This window comes from Egretta garzetta, unplaced genomic scaffold, assembly GCF_000687185.1.
Source record: "Egretta garzetta isolate BGI_Z169 unplaced genomic scaffold, ASM68718v1 scaffold16, whole genome shotgun sequence".
Taxonomy (NCBI): Eukaryota; Metazoa; Chordata; class Aves; order Pelecaniformes; family Ardeidae; genus Egretta; species Egretta garzetta.
In genome coordinates, this window is record NW_009260022.1 from 4,865,935 (window position 1) to 4,871,934 (window position 6,000).

Consider the following 6,000-nt stretch of genomic DNA (forward strand, 5'->3'; position numbering starts at 1 on the left):
AAAAAAAAAACCAACATGATGTACACTAGATTTTAAACAAATCAACGAAATAATGTAATTATTTATATTTCCTTAGTATGCATAAGACAGAAAAGTAAAGAAACCTCTGCAAAAATAGAAATACCTGTTCTTTAGAATGCACTAAGTCTCATAAACATTTTGGAAGCTCATAATTTTCACAGAATTCCAGCTCCCCTTTACGACAAAGATGTCCACAAAGCAGAAACTGCTTCACACACACAATTTTATCATCCATCCATTAAGTACCACTATTTGTTAAAGTGTTGCTCCAGAACCTAAACAGTGACTAAGTTCCTCTTCTTCATAGCTGCTTGAGTTATTTCTTCCAGGGTATCCATCTGATCTACGCCATTCTAAATGAACACCGGAAAGTGAAAAAGAAGTGGGGGCAAAGGTTAAATTGAAGAAAGAAAAGATGTCCTTAAAGCCAAGTCACACACCAAGACCCAAGATACTGTACTGATGGCAATGACAACTGTAACTTGTCAGTTAGCAGCAAGTTTCCTGTCTGCTCTTAGAAACAGGTTAATAGGAAATGACTGCTTGAATACATATTTCCCAAGTATTATAATTTCTGTTTCACACACCATACTAACAGCAAAAATTCAAAGTACCTACTGTCATCAGGCAGACACAAAACATTGCACTTGTTATTACTTACATCCTCTGATATGTTGATTTAACTTACAACACTTGCTAGTAAGATGGGCTGTCATCCAGATCCTTCTGACCGTCAGTGTTACTTTCCAGTAGAGCTCAAAAAATTGGGGTCTTCAGTTCAGGCATCTTCACCAAGATTTTTCTTCAGCCCACGAACAGATTTCTAATCCCGTGGAGAGATGATGAAAATATCTCAACTGCCTGGACTGCTAGGGCTAGTAGATAGTTCAGTGGGGCTTATAAACCCTACCCTTTCTAACACTGGGGCTGAAGATACTGTGTTACTGGCAAAGGCAGTGGACTCTCTAAAGTCCAGAGTCAAAACTAAGGGCCTTTCCTGGCTCTAAGGGTAGCAGTGAAGCACAGTCTACAAATACAAGCTGTTGCCTGTTGCAAATAACACAACAATTTCCGTTTCCACAAGCTGCATCACCTGGTGGAGAAAGAAATCAACAGTCATAGATCACAGATTATGCGAACATGGTTCTGTGTGTCTGAGAACACAGTTTAGGATCTTCATTTCCACTGTTTTCCCTTTGGTCCTAGCTTAAAAAGAGCCAGCCAAGCAGTGACAGGCTTGTAACAAACAGGTAAGTCCTCCTGTCCACCTTCACATCCTTGCTGCTGAGTACTGTGGAATAAGTAGCCACGAAGTTCAAAGAAAAATCAAGCTGGCAGAGGCTAGAAAAGCTTCAGGAACAGTTTCTGGGCTGACTCACTATTTGCTACTTCCCTCTCCTATCTTTTCCTTTGCTATCTCCTCACCTCATCGTTTCTCCAGATGCTTCCTTTTCCATTCTCTCCTGCCCTATCAACATCCCTTCTTTTCTCAAATGTTATTTTACCCTTCCTCTGTTTACCTTTCACTATTATACAGTGTAACCAATTTACAGTTAATCTATTTTTCCCTGGATAAAATCTGGTATTTTTATTTATTTATTTATTTATTTTTGCTTCCATTTCATACAAAAAAATTTGAAAAAGAAAGAAATTACATAAAGATTTTTGCATGTTCTGCTAGTCTGGCAAAATAGTCTTGCAAAAAAACTTGCATTAACATTAAATCTCTAGAAAAACTGTTTAACTGTAATTCACAAACCACTTTTGTCTGCTGTCTGTGGACATAACCTCACAACTTATAGAGAAGGAAAGTGTTGTGGATACATAAGCTCAGTGGTACTCGCAGATCTGGGAGCAGAAAAAGTATCAGGTGTCTTGATGAGAAATGAGGCACCAAGAGAGCAAACATTCAACCAACAACCATAAAGAAACAAACAGATCTTGAGAAATACCCAGCCTGGAATACAGCTATAGAAGTAATTTGACACAAAATGCTCAGTAATACATGCACTGTAAACCCAAAGAGTGCTTGGGCACAATACACAAGTAAAAGGTAGAAGGTAAAAAGTAGAAGGTAAATCCATGAACCAGCTTTGCAGATGGTCCATCCAGCTGCAGATTTCAGTGTGTATTAGAAAGGCACTCTCAACTGGACAACTGAACCAGAAGAAGTTAAAAAAAAGTTAGCCAATATTATTCAAAGAATGAGTGCTGCTGGCTGGTGGAAGCGACTGGATGCATTCATAAAACAAGAGAGGCAGAGGTTAAGGAGGGCAGAATATGACAACTCACAGTGAACAGATGGGAAAAAGCCTCACAGCCTCTCTGGAGATATTAGCCTTCTTGTCATAAACGACTGGATAGGGGTGACTCGTCTGGGAAAACAATTACATTCAAATGCCTAGAAGGAAGGTCAATTGTGAACAATTTTTTTTTTTAAAAAAAGGAAAGGTAGCAGAAGTAACAATACCTGAATAGGGTCTTTTCCAAGGTATTTGACAAATCTGTCTACAGATGATGCAGTATCATAGATGTTTTTGATTAGTCCCTCCATAATATCACAGAAATTGCCATTGACATTAAGTTCAACGAAGGTTTAAAAGTCGTTTCACTGCTATTAAGAACAAGCTGCACTTCAAATAAAGGAGTGGATTTAAATGTTGTCTCAGTGTTTTCAGTCAGATACTGAAGAGAACACTTGATAGCTTTGAACAGCCCATCTACAATCATGTGGTCTATGCACTCAGTGTAGAGTTTCCATTCATCAGAAAGAGGATCTGCCTGGAGCAAATACTGATTGTCCTGGAAAGAGTAATTTAGAGAATCAGTAACAGGGGTTTAGAATTGCTCTTCCCAGTGTAGATCTCTTATCCCAGCTAACTGATCAGTCCAGGAATAAAGGAACTCTCACTTTGATGAAGAAAAGCATTCCCACTATTTACAACATAATTACCTTTTCATTGTAACTTTTACAAGTACATCTGGAGCTAATTACTGAAAGCTATTTCCCTTTGGAGTTAGATTTGCATCAGCAAGTGCAAATATTTGAAAACAGTTTTAGTTTTTACTTAATCTTGGTTTTCCTAAGTATTTACACCTAGTTAGTGGTTACAGCTACTTCCAGGACAAAATATTTACTGGGCCTCCTATCATGTAGAGCAATTGGTGGATCTTTTCTACTGTTTCTTAAATCATACTCCATAGTATTTCTTTTTTTTTTTTTTCTCATCAAAGGACAGAAGAAAGGATTTCTGCCATTTTTTTCTTGACAAAAAAAGGGGTTGACTCTACCTATACAACAGCCAATTTCACATTATGCTTGAATATTCAGATTCTCTCATCCACATTTTAAACAACGTCTCCCTGTCTGCTCATTACAGTCCCAGAGATCTGCACTCTGCCAAATCAGACGCAGGCATCCGTTGTTTGTCAAAACTCTTCAATTCATATATTCTACTTCTCTTACAGTGGTCTTCCACAGCCTCTGGCACACCTTTGTAATTACAGTTAAATTTGCAGTATAAGGACAGTAAGAAAAACTCGTTCTTTCTACAGTTATCAGAAATATTTTTGACCAGATTCCTCCCTTCTTTGTTAGCATATTTAGTCAAGAAACACTGATAATCAGTTGTACCAAAACTGAGTTTACCTGTTATGCTGCAATAAACCATTGATCTTTCCCCTTACGAAAAAAGGACAAAAGTCAAATGTACTCAAGCTTCTAGTTTTAAAAACATCTAATGCCAGGTTCTTAGTGAATTCAGCCTTGTTCTTATTAAATCAGTAGCCTGCATCCTATTTATACATGAGTAGAGAATCTGGATTTCAGTGTAAACAGAATGAGCCAGGATGGCACTGAACATTTCTGGCTCTCTGTAAGAAGGATGACTGGGCAGAAGCAGGACAAGTTTCTCTATACTGCAGCTTCTCCTTTGTCTTATCTGCCACAGCTTCTATGTGAAACCTCCAGATTTTAGTTCACAGGCAATGCAGCCAAACTGGTAATATTCTGAATGTGGACGTTACCCAGTTTCAAAACTGGATGATACCAGCTTGTTCCCATTATGTAACAATCTATTTAGACCCTAGGAAATCCTATTTTACTGGCTGTCCCTATGCAGACTACAACCATTTTAATGAAAATCAATCCAACATCACAACTTTGATTAAAAAGGTCCATATTAACTTCTACAGAAAAATCCAGTATGTATCTGCACAGTTCCTGAGATGCATTAGGTAATTTTTTTCTTTGTTTCTACAGGGGAGGCTGCAACACTTCCAGTCAGTACTCACTATAGTAAAGGCAGTAGTTTTGTAGGTATACACCTCTGGGAACTGGACTAAAATAATCAGTAGCTTTTATTCCAGTCCCTGAAAAGTATTCTGTTTAGCCTGCTAAGAGGAGAAGTTTCATCATCTATTACTAGTCTCATAAACCACTTATGCTCAATTTCATAAATTTCATGATGGGAGGAATTAGTTCTGCCCATGCATTTACAAATTAATGCAGTAGGAGTCACCCTTTTGTATTCAAAGAAAAACATACATACACTCAATAAGACTACAATGTATGATTAACTACAAACTACAGAGTAACAACCATCCAGCAGACAAGATAATTGGGAAAAGTAGTTGAACACACACAGTTTGGTTTTGGTTTAGTGTAGTTGAAAATTTGAAGATTATTATGGTTATGGCAGTTTTCTAGTATGTCTTTCTATTCACACACATCTGTCAAAAAGAATCTTCGTTATTTATGTTGTAAAATGTGTGTCCCTTGCAATATGAGAGCACTGCAACTGCTTGGTGTTAGAAGGATGTTTTAAAATCTCAAGATATTACACCCCTTCAAGAAACAGCAGAAAGCTGTGGAATCACAAAAGATTTTACTATTCAGAAAAAGGCAATCAGACACTAACTAAAAAGCTTTCACAAGTTACCACATCATGACTACAGAATTTACTGAAGCAGAATTTACATCAGCCTCCTGAAAGCAAGAGCTACAAGTCTTTGCCATCTGTATCCTGCAGTTCTAGTCACTTAATTTAGATCCCACGTACAATATCCTCTTTTAAAAATTAAATCTAAATAGCATTTCTCTTATTTTAAACCACTAATGCTTCTCAGGGAACATGTATTGTAGTACAAATACACAATCCTGTTGCACTATGTTGTACCCTGAAGCAAACATTTTTGAAACCTGATACATAACTTGTGCTTATCTCTAGAATGAAAGAGGATTTTTAACATAAAACAAGATAACTGTTAAAACAATTAAAAGAAATCCTTAATGTTATGCAGTAAAATTTACTACTGTGTTACTTTCTGATTAAAATTACATCATACCATCTGAAGTCCAGAGAATGATTACACTGAGGTCTGAGGTATAGAGGTGTAGATCCTGTGTCTAGCAGAGGTACATTTCTTCATTATATCAATCCATCCATTTCAATACTCTCTCACATTTTTGCAAAATAGGATTTGTTTCCTCCATCTGCAAAATTCTACAGAGACAAAAGAGATTTCACCTCAATGTCATTCCTAAGTACACAGTGCGGCTATAACTTCAGAAAGTGCCTGAAGTGTTTTGAGCCCCATTGTACAATGTTTTACAGCAATACTTACAGATGATTGATGTGCTTAAAATGTGTTCTGTGCCTGAGAAGCCTCTCGTAACTCCTGAGACCATTTTACACTGCCTGCAGTCACTGGCATGTTTTTATAAAGTGCATCACATCCATTCCTTAAATAAACAGAAACATTTATGGTGATAGACTGCCAGTTTTACCATTGTATAAGCTGCATATAAAACACCAGATCTGCTCTCATTGGCTAAAGAGGTAGCAGCTTCAGATCCAAAACACTCTGTCTCTGGGCAAAATACCCAAGCGCGCCCGGGGACAAGTTACATTGGGTGACAGAGGAGTTTCGGGTGCTCCACAGAGATGCTTTCATTCCCGCCCTCTGTGAAGCATCCAT